General features: G+C 44.0%; 1 protein-coding gene across 3 annotated transcripts in view; it reads left to right on the top strand.

Moving 5' to 3' along the window:
- The window catches only part of Kirrel1 (kirre like nephrin family adhesion molecule 1), a 104028-nt gene that overhangs the window by 6079 nt on the left and 74716 nt on the right, over nucleotides 1–23233 (top strand). The window lies entirely within an intron of this gene.

Raw genomic sequence — 23233 nt, 5'->3', positions numbered from 1 at the left:
TGAGCATGGATGTCAACAACACACAAGGTATCAACATTACTTTTCACTGATTTCCTGCTTGTGCTTTTCAAAGTTGACGTTACTGCCATTTTATAGATATGAAAGCCCCAATTGAGAGGTTAAACAACAGTCTGAGGGCCAAATCCTTTTATATCACTACAAAGCCTATCTGTGCTGGCAACCTCCATAGATCAGGAGGACAACATAGACCTGATGCCTTGTTCAGCCTCCTTCCCAATTTCTCAGCTCAGGAATGCCAGACCTGCCCCCAGCTCTCACCTGGATTTGGTGTTGGCATACATGTTTCAATCAGTAGGGGTGGAAGTAAATATTGGTCAAAAATAGATTTATTTTGTGATACCCCAGTATCTTTCCTCCTATCTTAAGGGTTTTCTTTGGGTGGTGGGAGTGGGGTAGTGTGATGGGGATCAAATTCAGGACCAAGCAAGTGTGGTCTCACTGAGTCCAAGCTTAGCCTTCCCACCTTTCCTGTCTTCTATGTGGTGCTTTCAGATGTTAGTAACTATCACATGTGCCACATCATTTGTTAGATTATGTATCACATGATATAGGCAGGATCATTGTTAGTTTTGACATTTAAAAGAAGAGAAAATTGAGTTCTAGAGAAATTAGATGGCTTGTGAAGGGATGAGAGAAGATGAGTGAGGGGCTAGCAGGCAAGTTCCTTAATCTCCCCATTTCTGAGAGTTGTTTCCCTCCGAAGGTGGGGAAATTCCTCTTGTGTTGTCCCTTCCTACCTTTCTTTTCCTGGGCTCTTCCCAGGGTCCCCATACAGTCAGTTTGGCAATCTCTCAGAGGGAGGTTTGAACTAGAAAAGGCTAGGAGTTTGGTGGTAAGTTTTCAGTGGAGGAGGAAAAAGAGGCAGCTGAAATTTGAGGCTAGGAAGTGTAGTCCTAGGAGTTGAGATGCAGAACAGCTTTCAGAATAGAGAAGGAGGTCATTTGCATATATTAGTAATATAATATTAGATACTATTCTGATTTTCCAGATGGGCAAGCAGGTACCCAAATAAGTTAAACAGATTGTCCAAAGGGACATAGCCAGTACCTGACAGAACCAAGACAAGAAACAAGCAGGGAGATTGAGGTGGTGAAGCATGATAGAGCCTAGAAGGAAGCTCTTGAAAGCCACACATCTATCTCTTCAGCAGTCCTGCCATGGGAAAGCCTGTGGGTGCAGCCTCATGCTGTGCGTAAGCCTGTGGGTGCAGGCTCATGCTGCCTGTGCATGCATTTCACACTTGCCCTGGTATGCACTTGCAAAGGCCCATTTCTCTTCCCTAGGCACATCTGGACAGATACCTCTATCTCTATCCTGGACATTGCATTCACCACAGCACCAGTCAGTGTGCAACAGTGTTCCATTTCTATGTGTCATTTTTTTTCCTTACAGTTACAGCAGCCCTTCTTAGTCTCTGAGGGCACTATTCACTTTGTCTTGCATGCCCTTCATCCTCTCTGATAGATTGCATACTGCCAGACTGAGAAACCTAGGGCTCCCAAGTTCCCTGCTCTCCAACTCTGGTCCCTCTGCATCTTCCAACCCTAGCTCTTAAACTTTTCCATCCTTGATTCTCAGATAATGGGAACTTGATTGACTTCTTGGGGTACCCAGGATATAAGCTTGTGTAGCTTCCAGCACATCTGAGGATCATTTTTCTTTTTTCTTTCTATTCTATTCTCTCCATCCATCAGCCTTCTCCCATGTGGAAGGTGCTCCTAATTTCTCCTCCCTATATATTTAATTTCTTCAGCAACTTTTATTAACCTCTCTTGTCTCTGGAGGCTTCAGTGTTCATCTCTCTCTGCCCTTCTTGAACCTATTTAACAAAATTGGAATGGTATTGAAATAAATGGGCCTTACAACCAGCCTAGCACTCTCTAGCAAATTCCATTAATTTTCCAGGAGATAATGCCGCTACTTTGTGCTGTGTCTAATCCCTGGGAAGGTGATGGGAGAATCCTTCAAAAGATCAGGGGGCTTGGGTTTTGAGACAGAGTTCCCTACAGCATGACTGTGAGTTTCATGAAACACAAGGGGCCTAGCAGGGCTATTCCAGTAGGCTCTCTTACCAGAAGGCTGACTTTTATGTGTCAACCCATCCCCTCTCCTCCACCTAGCCTAAGAATAATCAATTCTTCTTTAGGATGGGATCATTTACTTTTTCTCTCTATCTTGCATTTTACCTCTGAGGCCCTATAAGGAGGACTATATTCTAACTGAAGGATGTGTGGGAAATGCACACTTAGTTCCTTCCTTCACCAGAAACATGTAGTCATACATGGCTTAATGGTGGAGATGTACTCTGAGAGCTGTATTGTTAGGCAGTTCCCTCAGTTGAGTCACATCACAAAGCATACTTACACAAACTAAGATTCAAGACTAGGTATTATAATATCATGGGTTTTGTTATTTGACTGTTGTGAAGCTCAGTGGTAGAGCACATGCTAAAGTTCAAACCCTGATTGAGCTCAGCTTTAGCACTACAGATAAAAAAACACACCTTTAATCCTAGCACTTGGGAGGCAGAGGCAGGCAGATCTCTGTGAGTTCAAGGCCAGCCTGGTCTACATAGTGAGTTCGAGGACAGCTGGGACTACAGGGAGATCCTGTCTCAAAAAGACCAAAAACAAACAAACAAGCAAACAAACAAATGAAAAAACCACATCATTATAGCACATGAATCTATTGTGTATTGCAAGAGCAATAAGATACTATGTCTGCCCTTAGGGATCTTACTTTGTGATTTGTGTGAAATTATTCAACCTTAGTGGGCCTGTTTCTTCTTTCACAAAATATGCACAACTACTTTTTTTTAATTTAGAATAATCATTTGGAAAATGGATAAGATTTATATGGAATAAAAAAATAACAGCATGTCTTCCCACCGCCCCCCGAAACTAAGCACACACATACACACACACACACACACACACACACACACACACACACACACACACACACACACACACACACACACACAGGGGCGGTGCTGGGGACAGAGTGATTTCTGGTAAAGGGGACCAGTATGAGAGTCAGAGCTGGAGGGTTTAGTAGGGGCCAGTGTTCTAGGGGCTGCAGGGACCAGGGAAGGCTCCTTGGAGGAAGTAGACTTAGAGTTAGGTATGGATATGAATGCAGCAGGCAGAGGACGAGCCTCCCCACAGGTGAAACTTCCACATCAAGATGTGGTTGCTAGCCAGGCAGGTGCAGTAAAGCTGGTGGGCACTGAGGATGGGGACTGGGGAGAGGCAGACGAGGTAATGTAGAGCTGAGACTGCTGCCAAGGCCCACAGTACTTGGAAGGATGGCCCAAAACATCTGTGCAAGAAATGGGGAGCTAGGTACGTGTGGTTTTATTTTGTTTTTTTGTTTTTTGTTTTTTTGTTTTGTTTTGTTTTTGCTTTTGTTTTTTGATATAATAACACTTTGTATCTCAAGCTGTCCCCAAACTCTTGAAATTTTTGCCCCTACCTCCTGAGTCTTAGTTCTTCTGATTTTTAAACAAAGGGTGTGTTAAAAACAAGTTATCTTCCTTGTCTCACAAGTTACCAAGCCTTCCTCTCCTCTAAACTCTTCATCTACTATGGAGATTTGCAATCCCTGTGGTAAAATAAACAAATAATACATAAACAAAACAGAATATATTTGGTTAGGCAAAAAGTGAGCAGAAACCTTTAAAGAAATGCCAGTGCCACCATTGGAAGTCCCAAATCTATGATCTCAGTTTGAGAGATAGATAGAATGATAATGAGCTCTTTTCTGCGGGAATCCTTTAGTATAAGATAAAGATGCCTGGAGGCAGAGTTCAACAGAGATAACCAAGAGGAGGTGTTTCATACCCAGGTAACTGGAGCTCAACCCGAGCCACTTTTTATTAGTTCACTCACTCAAAGCCTGGAAAAAAATCCACACTGTCCAGGATTGAGAGAAACACCAGGGTCAGCTGTGGATTGCCTCCACTGCCTTATCTCTCAGTATTTAGAGACTGAGCTTCTTAGAAATTCTTAGGACCTCTCAGCAAGAAAGACAGTTTTTGTTTTTCAAATAAGAACCTTTGCAGAGTGGCCCTTGGGGGTGAGAACCTGTATTCAGCAAATAAGCATTAGGTGTTGTTTATGTTTTTTGATGGTCCTAGGCTTGGGGATAAAGGTGAGATTTAGTCCTTATCTTTGAGTCATACTCAGTTTGGTGTGGGAGATGGATATATAAACACATACCAACAGTCCTATATGAAAGAGGTTGTAAGAGAAGTATGTGAAAAATGTTGGAGGCTAGCTGTCTTGGCAGAGGCATGAAGCTGGGAGTGCTTGGAAATGGCTCCAGTGCCCAGGGCTGTGCTGGCCAGTAGAGTGCAGGTTTACAAGATATCCTTGCTCTGCACAGCCTGTGATTGTACCTCTGCTCAGGGTGGAAGGAGTCAAGGAATCCCAAGGACTGAGCCCTGGACTTACCCAAGGACTATGACTTCCAGGAACAAAGGCACTTTATTAAAATGTGTTCTCCTCAAGTCTCCCAACTTCTTGTTTCCACTTCCCTCTTCCCACTCCTCACTCCTGCCCAGGAGAGCTTATTTCTAAATTAACTTTCTCCTCCTAATCAGCTTAACTGGGGTTTTATTATTATATTATCTTCTCCCCCCAAATTCTCCCCCAGCATCCTAGAGCCTTGCATACTCCATTACCCAGCATTGCCAAGCCACGAGGTGCTTTTAACTGCTTCTTCACATACCATTTGTTTAACTGGGAGGTTATTAAAAGGAAAGGAGCAAGAGAGGGGCCAATTTGGCTGAAAACAGAGAAGACAGGAGTTGGAGAAGGCATTTTCCAAGCAGTAGAAACCTAGGGTCAGGCATACTGGCAGGGAGAATTCTTGAAGTTGAGGTTTCCCAAGCAAATGAGGAGGACTTCCTGCCTGGACAGGGGGACTCCTGGGCTGTAAGTCACAGTCACAGCAGCTGACCTCCTGCTTTATTGTGCAGCCCCACCTCCACCTCCAGCTCCCCCAGGGAATCTGCCAGCTTGACTGCATTGTGGGCTAGGGGTCTCCAGAGCCCCCACAAAGCTCTCTTGCCCACCTTTCTCTCTCACACTCACCTGCATTGACACTGACAGAAGTGAGCACCCATGGCAGTGTCAGCTAGTTTGTGTAATGTACGACTGATGTTCTTGTTGCCTAACACACTTCTGGGCCATCTCCCCTCCCTGGTCAGTGGGTGACTTAAGAATGCAATGTCAGTTTAATGCCAGTGTGGGCCAAATACAATTAGGAAAATTTTACTTTGCAAAACAACAACAATGCATTACCAATGCATGTTGCAGTCTATATATGCAGAACACAGAGGATGATTGATAAAGTCTGCATCTAAGGGGTTTAGTTTACACATACTCTCTGTTTCTCTCTAGAATCATGATATGACACAAACCTGCTCCCTAGGAATGGTGACTCTGAGTCCCCTGGGGTCTCCTGGCCAGGAGGCGGTTAAGAGTGTCAATCTTTCTGCTCCAGTAGCTGCTGTGTGTCCCTTATTGGGAGCTTTGGGTTCCTTATCTATGAAATGCAGATGGTTGTCCCTGCCTCACAGTGTGGTTTGGAGACTGAATGAAGAATTTATTAAGCAGAAATATGTAGTACTCACTAAACCATATTAATATTGCACAGTGCAAGATTTTCATGGTTCATAGTGCAAATCAGATTTGAGAAGGGAAACAACAGAATAAGAGATGAATAAGAGAACAATGATGAAGCAAATGCAGATAAGTCTGTGTTAGTGGTGCCAAGGGAGGTGACCAGTGATGTGGTAACCCCTGTACTTTGTCCTCTGATGTCCAGTGCAAGGGGAGTTCTTGGGGGGAAGCAGCCCCTTGCTTTAGAATTCAGTCTGTGTTCTGTGTCTAGAGATTGAGTGTCTTTTACCTTTTGTGAGCCTCAGTTTCTTTATTTTTAAAATGGAGAGCTGTATGCCCCTATCTCTAGATACTAAGTCTTAGAAAAGTCATTTCAGGACAATGTACTATAAGTATGACCATTATTTTAACCCTTGTTTCTCCAGAAGAAGTCAACTTACCATGTTAGAATAAAAGTTCTCAAATTTTGGAGGGCTTACAAAATATCTGGGCCCTGGTGAAACCACAGATCCTGATTCCAAAGAGCTGTGCAGCAGCAGACAGATGTTCTGGTTTGGCCTGAGGCCCTCAAGATGCTGGTGCTGTGTGTGTACCACATTAAGGTGCCAGAGGATGTTTTTCTCTGGGGAGACAGATCTTCAGTTTTCTAATGTGAATAAAGACAGAATAGAATTCTGTTAATACACAGCTTGCTTTCCAGCTAGCTTATTTTGAAAATACATTCTGGATGGGTCATGGATTCAGTTTTAATTTTAGGAAAGCAGGTGTGGAGCCATGTGCAGCCCTGAGACTGACCATTCAGCCTCTCCCTTGCCCCCTACCTAGCCCCAGCTGCAGCCCCAGGCCCACCCTCTTGCCAAGTCTTCTCTTATTGCTTGCTGCAGAGTTGAAAGCTCCAGCCAGTATGTTGCTGGAAACTCTCTCATGCCTAAATAATCATTTCTACTCACTTTTTAAGAAGTTCTCATGATTCATTTTGATGGGAGATTTGGGAGACACATTTTGACAGAACTTCTAGCCAGAGCCTTGATCCTATTGGCTTTGGCTTGAAAATTGGGTCATGAGCAAGATATGAGATTAGGAAGGAAGAGAGGCTTACCAGGTCATGGCTGTAGGGAAGCAATGGGAACCGTCTTTGAACAGATCATACACAAACATAAGAGATGCTCAGTCTGTTGTAGCTTACTTACTGTCTCCTGGCTTCTCCTACTGGCTCTGTGGAGGATCTTCATCTTCCTGGGAGTTCTGTCTACTGTTGGATAGGCACCCCATTGATTCTCCTGCATTCTCTTGTTCCCCAGGAAATGTGCTCATTCAGCTATCTGAGAATATGATGGTAATATAGCTGACTAGCCGCATCAGCCTGGGGAATTTGGAAGATATAAGGAGGCATGAGAGTAATCAGATTGGGCATCCTGGGATGGGGAAAGAACCTGAGGTCAAAAATGAAAACAATATAATCCTCCTTCCCCCTTCTGATTTAAACACCCTCATTTCATCCATTTCTCCCTTAGTTATATCTTTCTCCTACTGTTCTTTGGGTCGTACAAGGAACTTAGGGGAATAAAGGGAAAGGATGCACTCAAGAGAGGTAGGACCATAGGAGACTGGTATTATTAAGGGATAATTGGGGAAAATGGGGACACTTTAAATGGGGAAACCATGGTGGAAGGGTTAGGGTTAGGGAGCGAGGGGAGAGAGAGAGAGAGAGAGAATGAATGTGTGTCTGCATGTGTGTATGTAGTGATTGATTGGTGACATATGGTAAGAACAGTGTAGTTTTTCTTCATTTATTAGCATTCTTACATTTTATCTGTGAGTTGGTCTGCTTGTTTAAAGTTATCTTCAAAACAAGTGTTGGAGGCTGGAGAGATGACTCAGCAGTTAAGAACACTGGTTGTTCTTGCAGAAGACCCGGGTTCGAAACCCAGCACCTGCATGGCAGCTAGCAGCTGTCCATAACTCCAGTCCCAGGGGATCCGACAGCCTCTTCTGACCTAGAGAGAGAGAGAGAGAGAGAGAGAGAGAGAGAGAGAGAGAAAATAATGCCTAGGTAGTTTTAACAAAAACCAGAGGGAATTATATTAGTCTAACAACTTCATGACAAATTACACATGCCATATTTCTCTATGAGGCCATGTGTATAGCGAAAGGCTACACAATAAGAAACAGTGTCAGACAGAAGAAACCTTCCTTTGAATTGTTGGCCAGGGTGGTCCAAGAGACTCCCAAAAACCACACAGGCTATTGCCACAGACCTTAATTGCCTCCCAGAATTTGAAGGTAAGGCCTTACTGCTGAAGACAGATCATACTTTGGACACAAGATTTGGAGCAATGGAGCTGGAACTGACCTGGAAGCCACTTCCCCTGAAGGCTAGCTACCATAGCTTTGGAAAGAACTATGCAAGGTGGTAAGGGAGAACATCAATCAATGTTCTAGCATCAGCTTCAAGACCAAATAACCACATCAATGACTGGCACAGAATATTACATTGGTACAGTAGTGGTACTTTTATCTTGGGGGCAATCAACAGCTACCTAATTGGACTGAAAGCTCACTCAATAGGAGGAATCTCATGTGTGGTATTGTAAACATAGCCAAATACACATGGCTGGAGAGGTCATAGATCTTAGAGAAAACCCCCAAATTGTCACATCCCTAGACTAATGTAATTTCTTACTATGTGAAAAATATGTATCCTTATATTTACAAATATCCCAGTCCCCATCATCAAAGAAGCTTCTTTCGTACCAGACGGAGACTTTTACAGAGTACCACAACTTGTCACACACAGATATTGTCTGTGAATTGCCCAAGTCTAAGTGGCACATCTACAATGTAACCTCTACACCTAAGGATCACAGAACATAGAACAAGGGGTAAAGAAGGCAATAATGAATATCTCAGTTCTCATTAATCAAGCTCCCTTATGCAACAGAAGGCTGGGAACACAAAATGTCACAAATGGCTAAAGTGTAGAGATAAAGAGTCTGCAGAATGTGGTACTTGGATAGGACTCCTGTATTAAATTATACCCTTAAACAAAGAAACAAAATAAAAATTAAAAGAGAAAACTTAAAAATGAAAACTGGTGATTATTTAAGAACAACATCTTGACTTACCTCTCTTCAGGCTGGACTAACTGAAGTGAACTTGGACGTCACTGTTTGGCCTTTATTGAAGAGAAAGGAATTTCATTGGCATTCTCTGCTCTTTCCCTCTCATATCTGACATTTCCTGGCAAATAGGAAGTTCTTCTTTGTGTCTAACTTGAGCCTTCCCAAGATCCTATATGGGAACTCTAATTAGAGGTCGTAACTGACTACATTTCCAGTATTCTGTCTGGATAAATTACATTTTCTCCTCTTGGTTCATTTTCCATACTTCATGGTAAAGCTCCAATTATTAAAAGCAATCCTTGAGAAGTCAGAGGTAAGGCTGCCCCCTTCCTAGGCACCATGGTAGCCAAAGAAGTTTTCTTTAAGGATTAGAGTTGCTTTCCAGCAAGCCACTGAGGCTGTTGCCCTGCAGTTCTGTGGCCAGGGCTGGAAGGGTGAGGTTTGTAAGATCTTGCCCTGGTGTCTCTCACCATGTCTAGTGGCAGTCTGAGGGTCTCTTCATCTCCCTCTTATGAGGGCCCACTCTAGGATAGGTACTGTGTCCACAATGAAGCCCTGTTAGTGGGAAAGGAGTGTGAGGAGTGTGAGTAGGGTAGGCCTGATGTGGCTAGGACCCATTTTAGTTTCTGCCTGAAAGCAAGAGTGTCCTGATCCCAGCTTTGCCTTGTGGATCTCATATGATATCAACATGGGCATCAGAAGGAAGGGATGGGGTTTCTGTTTTCAGTCTTGTCATAGAGGACAGCCTCACTTGATGAAGGGAGTATAGGCATTTCCTGGGGACTTGTGATATAAGCACAAACTCTTAGTTCTAAACTTGAACTTCAGGTAGGAGACTTGGTTTCTGCTGATAGCTGACTGTCATAGGGGAAATGGACTGACTCCGCATCTTCAGAGCGTATAAATGCTCATAGATCATCTATCTAATAACAGGAGACATTGGCTCTGTTGTGCATCTATCTGTGGGGAAGAAGATTGGTGGCTAGTTTGGAAAAGACCCCTGGGAGGGGTGGCAGGAAAGGGCAGGAGGGAATAATGGAACCAGGTGGGAAGGAGACATGGGGTAAGACTGGTAAGAATGGAAGAGGAAACCACCTTGCTAGGGAATTTCATGGGAGAAGAATGAGGTCTAGGGAGATCCACCAAGTTTGCCTTCTGTGGTTGAAAGCTGTGTGACTGGCTATGGCATGGCCTTGTCAGTTGTGGTCCTTGCAGCAGTCAAATCCGCAGGCTGTGTGTACCCCTCCCTCCTCACTGTGCTTGATAAGCAACCCCTGCTCCCTTGAGAATGGGGTAGAATGTGAGTTCTTCAAGAGAAAGGGCCAGGCCTCTAGGGAAGAGGACTGCAGCCTGGCTGCCAAGTCCTTTTTCAGGAGTCTTTGAAGAAGGTAGAACAGCCTCAGCCTGGTGTCCTGAAGATAGCACCTGTGGCCTGGTTCAGGATAGTGGGCATATCCTACCCTGTGGCTGTCCTCCAGCAGAACTACTGGCTCCAGTCTCTTTTTCCTTACCTCTCTATGCATGTTCCTGTCTCTTTTTTTCTTGATGTCCTTCTCTGTCTGTCGCTTCAGTATCTCTAGGCAGGAATGCATGGCACTCCTGAAGCATTTGGTGCTTGATAATTTGTGGATTATAGCTAACTCTCGATAAAGATTCCCCTAATTGCTTGGCTCACCTCAGGTTCTATCATCAAAGCAAAGCTGTGGGGCCCCCCTCTCGCCCTCCTTTTCTTTTTATTATCTCTTAATTAATCACTCTGGCTTTCGCACTTAGCAGATAATTACAGTCTCCTGGGCACAAAGCTCATTTTCATAACCTCCTGCTCCAAGCCCGCAGCAGCAGCTTGGAGGAGGTGGGAAAGAAGAGGGAGAGAAAGGAGAGCAGACAGACACATACTGGATGAAGGTGGGGGAGGTGGCTGCCAATGAGACAGATGAAGAAAGGGACATGGCAGGCAGACAGCAAGAGGGATGTGTGGAGTTGTAAGGGGAATACAAGAACCAAGCCTAGTAGGCTCTGCCACTGGCCAGGAGACTGGTGATGCCCTTGGAGAAGGCCACCCCTGGTGACACAGTCTTTGTCTACTGAGCTGTGTACTCTAGGTCACTTTATTTGCCCTGGAGCTTAGCAGAAGGTGAGATACACCTTGCCTGAAAGCTTAAGGGGAACTGGGGAGAAGTCCTGGTGTGGATAGATGGAAAGTAAGGACAACTGAGATGATGGTAGAATGGCTGTGATGTAGGACAAAGGCCTCTTTTTTGGAAGGAGCAGACATACCCTAGGACTTGAAGGAATAGGAATTAACAGGGAGTGGTCATTCAGTAGTATGACCAGATGGAGGGAAAGGCTAGGCCTTTGCATAGCATTTCACTTGTGGACTATGTCAGGAGATTTCACAGTATATTGACCAACCCATTTTAAAGATGGGAAAAACCTTGACTGGTGGATTTAGGAAGAGTGAGTAATTTGCTGAAGCCATATCAATTTAAATCCAGGTCTAATCTGTTTTGTTCTTACCATGCACCAACCTATCTCCACAAGACCAGAGTACAAGCCAAGAGTAAGGAAAAAAGGAAAGAGAGGATGTGTGCCTGTTAAGGCCTTCTGGACTGATGGCTATCACCTGACCATCAGACTTTGCTTTGCAACTCAGAAATAAACAGAAAACACATCCAGTTGATGGATCTGAAAGACTCAGGGGAGAAAAGTTCACCAAAACGAATTCAACACGGAGTTGGACTGGGACTCAAACCTCTAGCATATGTTCCCTACCTGTTCCTCATTTCTGTTTCTTAACAAGTTTCTGTGACTTGGGCTCTGTAGGTCTCAAAAAAGAAAATAGTCTACCCCACAGGGGAGTCTTTTTTTTTCTAAACTAGGTTTTGAAAAGTATCTATCATATCCCATGATAATGAGAACCCTTTGGCTGGTGGGCAGAGAGCTGGGCTACCTCAGGTCTTATCCTTTTCTTTTTTTTTTTTTTTTTTTTTCATGAACCTCTGTGCTTGTTCTAGAGGATGCTTTCCTACTAACCAGCATTGTGGCCTCTTCAAATCTCAGTTTCTTCATTGGTAACATGATAGCCCTAAAAAACTTGATGATCAAGTTTTTATATATATAAAATAGAGTCTCTGGCATGGTAAAGTTCTGTTAGAAAATGGTAGCTGCTGTTTCTCCCATTGTCACCACAAATGAAAGCAACTAGCCTGTGCCTAGCAGAGGGCAGTAAGATTAATTCCATTTCTTACAAAGCTGGTGAGAGAGGGCCTTCTCCACTTCCTTGGTGAAGGAGGGCAGGAACAGAGTTTCCCTCCATATTGCTGCTGGGTGTGTTAGTACTCTGTCCCAGTGTATTTTTTTCTTTTCTTTCCTTAAATAGCATGTCTGTTCTACTAGGGCTGCTTCCAGCTTAGGTATGTATATAGGCATGAGCTTCAAGCACCAGGACTTGTGTATCAAAAATTTTATCTCATTGAGTCTTAGGAGGCTTGCAGTTTCTGATTTCCTGAGCACTACAATAGGAAAAGCTACATTTGGAGGCAGTGTGGAAAGAACACTGAAGTGTGAGTCTAGATGGGGGTTTTAGTCTCATTTGTGCTCCTAACGGAATGGCTTTAGTAATCTGGGCTTATTTTCTTAGCCTAAAATGGGAGTGAGGGTCATTCTCCAACATTCTTTCTGACTGTACAGTTTTCCAGCTGCTATCCAGTGGGAGTTCATCAAAGACTGGCCCTGTATCCTCTATTTTATTTTGTGAGCCAGTCAGAGAGGCTAATCTCAGAAAACCAGCTGGGAAACCCAGGAGAAGCAGTTTTTTTCTCAGGACCCAGAGTGGTAGCAGATGTAATTTATACATTTTTAGATCTGATACAGCCTTGGGGTAAGGTGACTGGGAGCTCCCCCATGCACATATATGTGCACACACATGTGTACACATAGGGACATATATACCACATGCACACACACCATACATACTTCACATACTCACCTGCTCACCCCTTCACGTCCCGCACCTCCACCATCCATCCATACACACACATATACATACCTATCACACACATTCTCTCTCTCTCTCTCTCTCTCTCTCTCTCTCTCTCTCTCTGTCCTGGGAATAGAGGCCTTGACTTTGTAGGACTATGGGAACCCTTTCAAAGGTGTGAGTGCTTGTGTGTTCATGTTGATAAGATATTTTCTCCCTGAAGAAACTACTCTGGTTTTGCTCTGAACTTTAGCTTTGGTCTGTGAAAAGGTTTTGCAGTCTTGTAGGAATATAAACATTTAGCAATTCTTTTTTTTCTGAAAGTTATTTCTTTTTTTCTTTTTCTGGGAACTTTAGCTAGCAAGATCGAGGTCTCACTCTTCCCCCCCCTTTGCTTGAGACATTCAACCTCCCATGTCCCTTCCACCACTACCCTCAAATATAAACAAAGTTAAGTGGTATATACAGGAATCATTTCAGAGCAAACTGGGCCAGAAGAAAGGAGTGAAGCAAACAGCTCTCCCAAGAGAAAAAACTGCAGGGAAGGGGAGGGAGAGAAAAGGAAGCAAATGGCATCATGGCCAAAAGTGAATTCCAGACACTGAAAGTTCTTTTGGTTTTAATCATCTCAGAGGGCAACCAGAGCAAAGCAGTGGGGGAAGGTAAGAAATAAAAACCAGGGCCATCTACTCCCAGCTTGTAAGGACTTTGTAAAGACTAAAGCTTTTGCTATGGAGGCTTCTCAGGCTTCTAGGTTGAGACCCTCAGGACCTGCCATCTACCCCTTGCACAGGTTTGCGTCCTTCACAGAGCCCTTCCCCACCAGCCTTACTTACCCTTTACAGGCTCAGTTTATACTTAGTTTAAAGCATTGACCTTTCAGTTTTCCAGCTAGATTGCAACTTCCTTGAGGCTGAAGATTATGTTTTATTTAAAACAAAATAAAACTAACAAACAACAAACTCCAGCCTCTTTCATAAGTCATGGATTTTCTTCATTGATAAAGCAGGGCCATAAAGTGTTTAAAGAGCTGAGTCGAGCCTTCCCTGAAAGGAAAGGAGGGCAGGAGACCTCAGGAGTCCCCAAAGGACAGCCTGTAGGGAGAATGGAGGGCCTGTGCAGAGGCCTGAGGAACGGGGGGTGGCAGGGGGCTCTTATCCTTCAGCACCAACTAGCTGACAGCTGGGAAGCCCAGGACACTCTGGTGGGGGTGATGGACAATTTGGAAGATTGGGATTCCAGGTATAAAGTCAGGAAATCTTGTGACCTAACCCACAGGGATCCTGTGTGAGAAGGTGGTCAGGCAGAAGCCATTCCTTCCTATGCTCAGCAACTTTTTTCCTTCCAAAGACCTTCCCTCTAACAGCAAGTTCTTGAGTTCTCATTTTTATTTTTATTTTTAAATATTTTATTTATTATTTGTGTTAGTCACTTTTCTGTTGCTGTGATAGACACTGACCCAAGCAATTTATAGAAGGAAGAATTTATTTGAGCTTATGACTATAGGGGAATTACAGTCTGTCATGGCAGGGAGGCATGGTGGCTAGAGGTGGCTGGAGCAGGAGCAGCAGAAGTTAAACTCTCACATCAAGCAGGCACAGGAAACAAGAGAACATCTGGAGATCTGGCAAGGCTTAAGAACTCTCTAAGCCCATCCCTGGTGATGTGCTTCCTCTAGGATAACCACACCTTCTAAAACCTCCCAAAACAGTGCTACCATCTGGGGACAAAATTTCCAAATACTTGGAGCTCATGGGGGACATTTTCTTTCAAACCATCACATTATTTTTATTTTATGTGTATGAGTGTATTACCTGTATGTAAGTGCCCGTAGAGGTCAGAAAAAGGTGTTTGGTCCCCTGGAATTGGAGTTAGGGATGGACAGTTGTTAGCCACCATGTGGGTGCTGGGCAGAGTCTCTCTGTAGCTTCAGCTGGCCTTGCTATGGAACTTGCTATGGAGACCAGGGTGGTCTCAGTCTCACAGAGATCCACCTGCCTCTCCCTTCCACCTCCTGAGATTAAAGGTGTGTGCCACCATGCCTGGTGGGTTTTCTTTCTTTTGGATAAAATTGTGTGTGTTTTCAGGGCTTCATGCTGCTCAGTGGCAAATGAGGAGCTTGCTAGATGATGCAGATGAACCTTAGGGCCCAGAATGAAAACTTCTTTCCATCATTTCTGGGTTAAAGCACAAGATCCTGAGTTTTAGACTATTGAAATAAAATCCAGAAAATACTGCCTTCTCTCAGTAGGTCACATAGAACAACAGTGCCATCTACACAGAGTGACACCACACATTGAATATTCAGTTTGTGTAGACTCCTGGTGCAGTCTCTAAGATGATTTGTTGTCCACCATGTGGTCTATATTAGCCTTATTGTTTTGTTAGATCCTAATATTTTATGGTGTAGAGTAATAAAAAGAGACAAGAAACCCGAGTTATAATTGTGACCTTATACAAGTTCTTTTTCCTAGCTATAACATGAGTTCACCACCCTCTGCCCCAATTGGGAGTGGCGAATATAGATGAAGGTAAAATCCTTTGGGTAAAAGCCCTTCTTTATCTTGTGTCTATTCCCCAGTGCCTGACATCAGCACCCAGAAAATGTGTTAGTGTAAAATGCTAATAAAAGGATAAAGAAATTGGGGCTCACAATAATTCACTTAAATTGGATATAGCTGACACTTATTGGGGGGTTGGGGCAGACTAATCTCAACATTAGCCTCTACCCACTGAAAACCAGTGGCACATTTCTCTAAATGTGACAGTAAACAATCCTTTAGACATTTCCAGATGTGCCCTATGAAGTGAAGTTGCCTCAACTGCAAGCTAACACAAAGACGAAACAAGAGAAGTTCTCTCTTCTCCTTTACAGGTTTTCATAAAAGGCCACATCTGTTTCTCCTCACACATACTCTTAGCCTTGACCTATATTTCATACAGTTGAGAGAGACAGTAATGATGATGATGAGCAAGTACTTTGTCCTCTCTCTTGTTTTGGAAATAGTTTCCAGATAAGCCATGACTTACCTGTGTGTCCAAGGTTCGGGCTAGGAAGGAGGCATGTGATTACTGAGGCTCTGATTTCCTGGAGAGCACCTGAACTCTATGGTGATGGCTACTAGAAGATCTACCATGTGTCTGCTCTAAATAGGTAAAAGCTGAGTTCTGGTGATGTCAGAGGACAGTTTTACCTGCTTGCCTTCCTTTTGCTGTCTCATCTACCATACTGAGCCCTCATTCCTACAGTATTTGCTGAGCCATCACCGAGGCCTCAGGTACCTTCAAATAGAGTCTGAGAACCAAGGTTTCATCCAAATTTTGATACAAACAAAACTAGAACATGGAAGGTGAGTAACTCATAGCCCCAGAGGAGGGATTAGAGTACTGGAAGCTCCACTGTAGCCTCCTTTTCTTCTCAACAGCTGCCACATGCTGGGAAACTCTTGTTTCCATGTTTCCACAGACCAGACCACCCCTGCCTTACCCTCACTGCACAGGTCTGAAAATCTGTTCTGGGTGTGGGGGTGAAAGTGACATAAAGAGTCTGCTACCCAGTGTCTGCTGGAGGATTTTAGAGAGGAAGGTGGTGATCCCCATGAATATAAGATGACCCTGTCTCACTGTCAGCAGATCTTCCCCGGATATGCCTTCACTTTTCAATCTCTGTCCCCATCCCTCCTAAGGTGCCCAACTCTTGCTGTCTCAGCAGCTAGGAGATTAGGGCCAGTTTGAAAGACCAAAGATACAGAAGAGGGCTTAGATAGATGGAAGAAGGAAGGAGAAAGTGATAAGGAAACAGCTGGGTGGGGATGTGAAAGGCAGAGAGGTAGGTGAAGTGGAGATGAAAGACAAACCTTATCCCTAGGGAGAGAGTAAAAGAGTGGGGGGGGGGCTCAACTTTTATTTAAAATCAGAGTGGTTATATGCCTAGAGTTGTTGCCATAGCAACAGTAAAGAAAAGGAGCTAGAGAGCTTGTAAAGCCAGGAAAACCCAATAGGGGTAAATGTTTAAAGCCAAGAACAAAAACCATTCACAGATAATTAAGTAACACACCACAGGTTCCTTACTCCTGCCAGTGTCAGGGGGTTGGCCCAAGATTCTGGCCATCTTCTGCCTCTTGCCTTCCTCCACTTTTTTAAGTCCCTTGATCACCAAGATGACGTCAAAAAAGCAGCCAGGAACACCAATCTTGTGTCTAGCCTTCTGCCCTCCTCCTGCAGTCCAGGCTCCTCTGACCAAGGTAGACAGTTTTCTTTTCCTCACTATTAAGAAAAATCATCTTCTACGGGGAAAAGCCTGCCCCTGTCCTGCCTGGGTGGAAGAGCTCTTGTCCTTCTGAGGGTCCAAAAGCATGGTTGGGACTGCCTGCCTGTGTTGAAAGCCACCTCTAATTATACTATGAATACTATGGATTTTTGTAGGCTGATCTAACTGAACTTCAAAATGACTCCAAAGCTATTTGGGAAGTTGGTGTACTCTAGAATTATTATTGTTTTTAAATGCCGAAGTACTTTCCTTTTTTCAAATGAGGCTCACTTTGTACCTGAAGCTCATCCCAGATATAACAATAACTGGCTGTCTTCTCGACCCTTTCTTCAGAGAAGTAATCCTTTGAGGTTTCCCTCCCCTTACTTTCAGGTACCTTACAAGAAATATTGGGTATCAGAGAGGATGATGTCCCTTCCTTCCTCTCATCTCAGATGTGGGGCTGAGCTGTGGGCTGAAATAGCTAAGCTGAAGAGTCCTGTTCTGTCTGTAGCTTTCCTTTTCACCACGATCACTGACCTCTAGCCTATTCTTGGACATACTCCAAGTTTTATCCGTAGATTAAACCAGATAGCAGGTTTTAGGTATGAACCAAGACTAAATGGTTTGGGCCTCTTCAAGATTTGCCTTGATTGAGCTGGGTGTTTGTCAGAGTGCCTCCAGTTTGCACTAAGGAATGTTCTACTGTGGCCCTGGTTATCTTTATGGTAGGGATGTTACCCAGGATATGGTTCAACATGTCAGTGTCATTTCACAAGGAGCCACTGGTGAAAGTTCTGTAGTGGAACTTTTCCTAAGCTGTTGGTTAGGTTTTATGTTATAACAATAGGTAAATCATGTCAGGAATTTTGAATGTTTTTTCTTTGCATTGGCTGCTTGGAAGCTCAATGCTGACCTTTGCCTCTTATCAGGCTTTTGGTATCTTATGAATATAACATACTCTCCTAATTGTCACTATTCTCACTCAATGTTGTTTTCTTAGTGTATTTCTCCTTTTATATTTTATTTATTATTTTTATTTTATGTGTGTGAGTATATTGCCTGCATGTATGTAAGTGCACTGTGTCTTGCAACACCTGTGAAGGTCAGAAGATGGCGTTGGATTTCCCTGGAAGTGGAATTATGGACAGTTGTTAGCTGCCAAGTGGGTGTTGGCAATCGAACCCAGGTCTTTTGCAAGAGCAGCCAGTGTTCTTAACTGCTGAGCCATCTCTCCAGCCCCTTAGTGCATTTCTTATATTACAGACCAGATGTGTCTATTTATGTTGCCTCAAATTCTTTATGGAGCAAATAAACTAATTGAGTTAAGGTATATAACACATAGTGTAGTGCCTGGCAAGTAGTAAGAAATCAGTGCAAACGTCAGTTACTATTTCATGTAAACAAACAATATGAATTGCCTCTAACCTTCCTTTAGACACTCTATAAAGATGGACTAGAGACTACAGAGAGCTGTCCAGATGAAAGGCCATCTGTAAATGTAGTTAATATCCAGTTGACCCAACAGAAGGGAGGCACCACAACATTCTGGACACCTGTTCCCTGTTTTTTTTTTTTTCATCTTTTCCATACAAACTTTGGAATGCATCATGCTGGTGTGTTGATAATCATCAGGTTTGCTTTGCTTGTTGGAGTTGACTTGAATGCTATTTAAGCAAGTTTCTAATTCCTTGCTCACACCAGAACATTCTAGATGGCAAAGTGAGTCACCCTGTTTGGGATTAGGATTCTTCCATGATAATCTCTAGACTGAGAAACCTGGTGCCTTTGAGTTGACTCTATTTTGCCCATCCAGACAAGGAGAACATGGAGCTTCAGGAAGACATAGGGCAGGTTAAAAAGAGGTTGTCATAGACAAAAACCTCTGTTTCTCAGCTTTAAATCACCTGTCCTAGCTCAAGGGAACTTGGCCTAGTTCAGTTTCTTTTTTGTCTGTTGGTTTCCAACTAACCTTTGGTCTCATCCTGGGGAAAAGGAAAATAAGAAATAACTGTGGCAACCTCATTTTTTTAAGTCCTACATTCACCAAGCACTGTTGTGTACAAGGCTGTGTAGGTACAGTGGATGGGCCAAGTCTCATCAGCTTTCCTGGATGTTCTGGGTGTGAATCCAGGTCTTTTCTTACCTCTGAGTTGGAGAAGTTGCTCTATGGATACATGACCATAAAGGGCATCTCATCTCTCTGTTTCCCACAAAGACTTTACGGGCTCCCTCCCTTCCTTTCCTTCCCTTTCCCTTTCCCTTCACCTTCTCCCTCCCTCCCTCCCTCCCTCCACAGCCAGCCTTCTTTGAGCTGCCCACATTCTGTCTTTCTCATCCTTCCTTCCTTCCTTCCTTCCTTCCTTCCTTCCTTCCTTCCTTCCCTTTACTTTTTTGTTGCTTTTTTTTTTAGGCAGTCTCATGCAGCCCAGATGGCCTTGAATCCACTATATAGCTTTAGAACAAGTTTAAACTTCTGACCTTCATGCTGCTGCTCCTCAGGTGCTGAGATCACAAGCATGTGCCACCACCTAGTTCCTTTTTGGGTCTCTCTCTCTCTCTCTCTCTCTCTCTCTCTCTCTCTCTCTCTTTCCTTTTCTTTTCAAATTCTTTCCCAATTACTTAGAAGGAAAGACATTCAGCTATCCAAATCTCAGTTATTTTGCTTGGAAGACAAAAGAGCTTTCAGAATTAAGAGAAGAAAGGGAGAAAGGAAAGGAAGAAAAGATTTCAGTTAAGACTTTTCATCAGGGTAAAAAACCTGACAGAAAAGCTCTGTTTGAAAGGAATGTGAGGGCAGAGTGGGGGTGGGGGTACTGGCAGCTGTGGCCCTCTGAAGGCAGATAGCTTGAGTTTGAAGAAATTTGCAGATAGTGGACATGTCCATTGAAGTACTGGGTGAGCTCTGAGTTCCTTTCTAGCTGGAGTCTTGTTTCTCAGAGGCTGATTGAATGTGCTGAGAGGAAAGACTGTGGGTGGGAAGGAAGAGGAGCAGGAAGCTGCCGTTTTAATTCCAGCCTGGGTCAGAGTTGTCAAGAGTCCGCAGAGACTGCAGAGGGGTTGAGGCCCGAGTGTTGGCTACCTTTCCAACCTACTGTTTGTGGGGAGAGGAAGTGAAGAGAGCAGAGGTGAGGTATGGTAGAAATGTTTGGGACCAGGCAAAACATATGGGCAGCTAGGAGATCCTCCACTCCTGTGCTGCCATGGACTGGAAGGAGTGAGGTGGTGCTTGCCTAGAAGTGGAGTGTATATAGGGGGGAGAAGTTGAGCCATATTCCAACTATCAGCTTTTCTGGGACTTTGGAAATGACCCATATGTCTCTTGAGTAACAGTAGAGGGTAGCATGGGGGCATTGCTGAGGGTTATCAAGAATGATATAACCAGTCAAGTGTTGTGGTTCATACCCAGTACTTTGGAGGCTTAGGCAGGAGTAGCAGGAGTTCTAGACAAGCCTTAGCTATTTAGTGAGTTCCAGGTAAGTCAGAAATACATAGTGACCCAGTCTTGAATGAGACAACTAAAATGAAGAAATACTCAAAGCTGGACACTGGACTCCAGGGAGTACTGCAGTCTAGAGGAGAGTGGTGAGCCAGGGCAGTACTCCTACCTGAAGAGATGGCACAGATGATATGTTCCCAAGAGCCCCAGCTAGTGGCATGGCTGGGTCAGCTTGAGAACTATTTGTGTCAAGTGTTTAAATTATAGGTTGCTTTGCTCCAGCATGTGGAATCCAGCCACCAGTTGATGTGTCATGGAGCATATGAACCGATTTTAATGTTGGCCTGAGCGAAATATAATTAGAGGAGAAATTTGCTTCTGTTACACAGTCATTGCAGCCAAATTACTAAGGTTTGTTCAGACAACTTGAGAGTATCTTTCCTATTTCTGTCTCTGTGTCTCTATCTTAAACCAAAAGAAATAGAGGTCCACATCCTCTATCTTGCCTCTCAGAAGTCGCCAAGACAGATATGCTGACAGGGCTAGACCTGTGACCCTTTACCTAGTACACTGCATGAGACCTAAATCACAGAAGTCAATGCATGATGACCATGTGGGCATAGGACAAATGGTAAATAGACTGGAGGGGTGGAATAAAGAGTTGAGGCATGGCTTTATTATTGTATTGGAGGAAGGGAAAGGGAAAAAATACATTGAGTTATCCTTAGACAACTACAGAAAAGACAAGACAGTGACAGGAAGGAATATTAACTCTGTAGGGCCTGTCCTATCACTGCATGCTCAGGCAAGCAAAGGAAAAGATGTGGAACATTTTGGCAGATTTGGGTGATTGAGAGACAGTAGAGGGAGTGGGGTGACATTGAGCACAGATGTCACAGCCACAGACACATCCAGGCTGAGTCCTTTCTGGCCCCTCCACCCAGCTTTTCGCTCAGGACACTGACTTTGGTGGAGGAAGGCAGGAATGGAAACTCCAGACCTAATTGCTAGGTCTCTCTCAGCTCTTCCAGGGAGCACAGGGCAGGAAATTCCTCAAATTCCAGGCTTGTAGGATCATTGCTGAGTGTTAACCGCAGAGCTGGGGCAAGAGGCATGAGGGAAAGAGAGCTGCCTCCTCTCCAGCTTTTTTTCCCTTCAAATGGCCCCCAATTAGAAGGGTTTAGAGGGGGCTGCTGACTAAAACAAAGGCCCCAACTGTCAGAATCCCCCTGAAGAAAAAGCCCAAGATCTGGGAATCTCAGAAAAATTAGTGCTGAATTCACTAAGTTTGAAGTTGAAAATAGACTGCTGTGGACTGGGACAGGAATTTGTTCCCAAGATGATATTTTTCTCCAGCTCTTAGGAATAGCAAGCGGAAAGAAGCTTGAAGGAGAAGCTCACAAATGCTGTCTGGTGTCGATAAGGATGGCAGAACATAGAGCTGGTCAGGAGGGGTGCTGCACCCACAGCATGGAATCTGTTAGGAATCTGTTTCACCTCAGCAAGGAATCTGTTAGGTTTCCTAACATACCGGCTTGGGTGTCTGTGCCATACCGGGTTGGGTGTCTGTCTGGACAACCACCTCTGTTTCCTGGACAGCTCAGACATCCACTGTGTCTGCTTTCTAGATCCTTACAAATTGCTCTCCAGGGATGCCTTCTCAAGTATCCTATGAACTGCTCTTTCCCCTTGGGCTTCCAGAGCAAACTGCTTGTATTTAGATGGTTCTATCCCTTCTTAACTGGAGTGACCTGTTTACTGGCCCCCTCTTGGAGGAGATTGCAGTGCTTAGTGCTCCTTAGGGGGCCAAATGTGACCTTGGTTGTGCTAGTAACTCATAAAGGAGTAACAGAGTGGCTGCTGTGCTATCATTCCACATACAAAGCTAGCTTGTTGAAGTAATGTCATTTTGGGGATTTGGAGTATCCATTTGGTAGGTCTCTCTGTAATGGATGTTCAGTGTATAGTCTGACTTCTCTTCTAGCTCAGTTCTTCACACTTTCATGTAATGTGTGCTCAGAGAATATGAACGCTTTTTGAATTATCTTCACTGGAACATAATTAGGTGCTGCTAAGATTTCATCATCATGATTTCCAGTGCCAATAAGAAATGACTTCTGCATTGTCCACACTACTGTTCTTCTGTGATGGTGTGGATAACTAACATGTGTGTTTTCAGTATGATTGATGATGGGACTACCTTGAGGGCAGTAGGATTTATGGGGTCTGAGGAGGCCCATATCCTCTATTATTCTGTCAGTTACTGCATATTCTGGGACTTGGGCTGGACATGTAACACTGGGGACCCACCCTCATCAGCAACCTAAAAGTAGCATCACAGAAGCATCTCAACCAAAGCCTAAAAAATTCAGTTAAAAATGCTGTGTCCCATGGTTGAGTTCTTTTTTAAGATGAAATTATGAGATCCTTTTCCTTCTTCTTTGAACTTGTATGACCCCACCTTTTTCTTTTTGTTTTGTTTTGTTTTGTTTTTTGAAACAGGGTCTCACTAGATAGCCCTGGCTAGCCTGGAACTCACTATGTAGAGCAGGATGGCCTTGAACTCACAGAGATCTGCTGCCTCTTGCCTCTCAAGTGCTGGGATTAAAGGCATGTGCTGCTGTGTTTAGCTATATGTCCCACTTTGCTAACAGGACTGTTTTCAGGGTGACTAAGACAGGTTTTTCAGTGCACTGTAATGCAGTTTCCTCCAAGGGAACAGAACCTTGTAACACAATACCCGGTGACTCCCTGGTTTGCTGGATTCGGTCTTCTGGTACAAAGATCCAGAGTTGT

The sequence above is a fragment of the Nannospalax galili genome, unplaced genomic scaffold (genome assembly GCF_000622305.1).
Source record: "Nannospalax galili isolate Female #2095 unplaced genomic scaffold, S.galili_v1.0 scaffold1079, whole genome shotgun sequence".
Taxonomy (NCBI): Eukaryota; Metazoa; Chordata; class Mammalia; order Rodentia; family Spalacidae; genus Nannospalax; species Nannospalax galili.
This window is presented reverse-complemented; position numbering and strand designations above follow the sequence as displayed.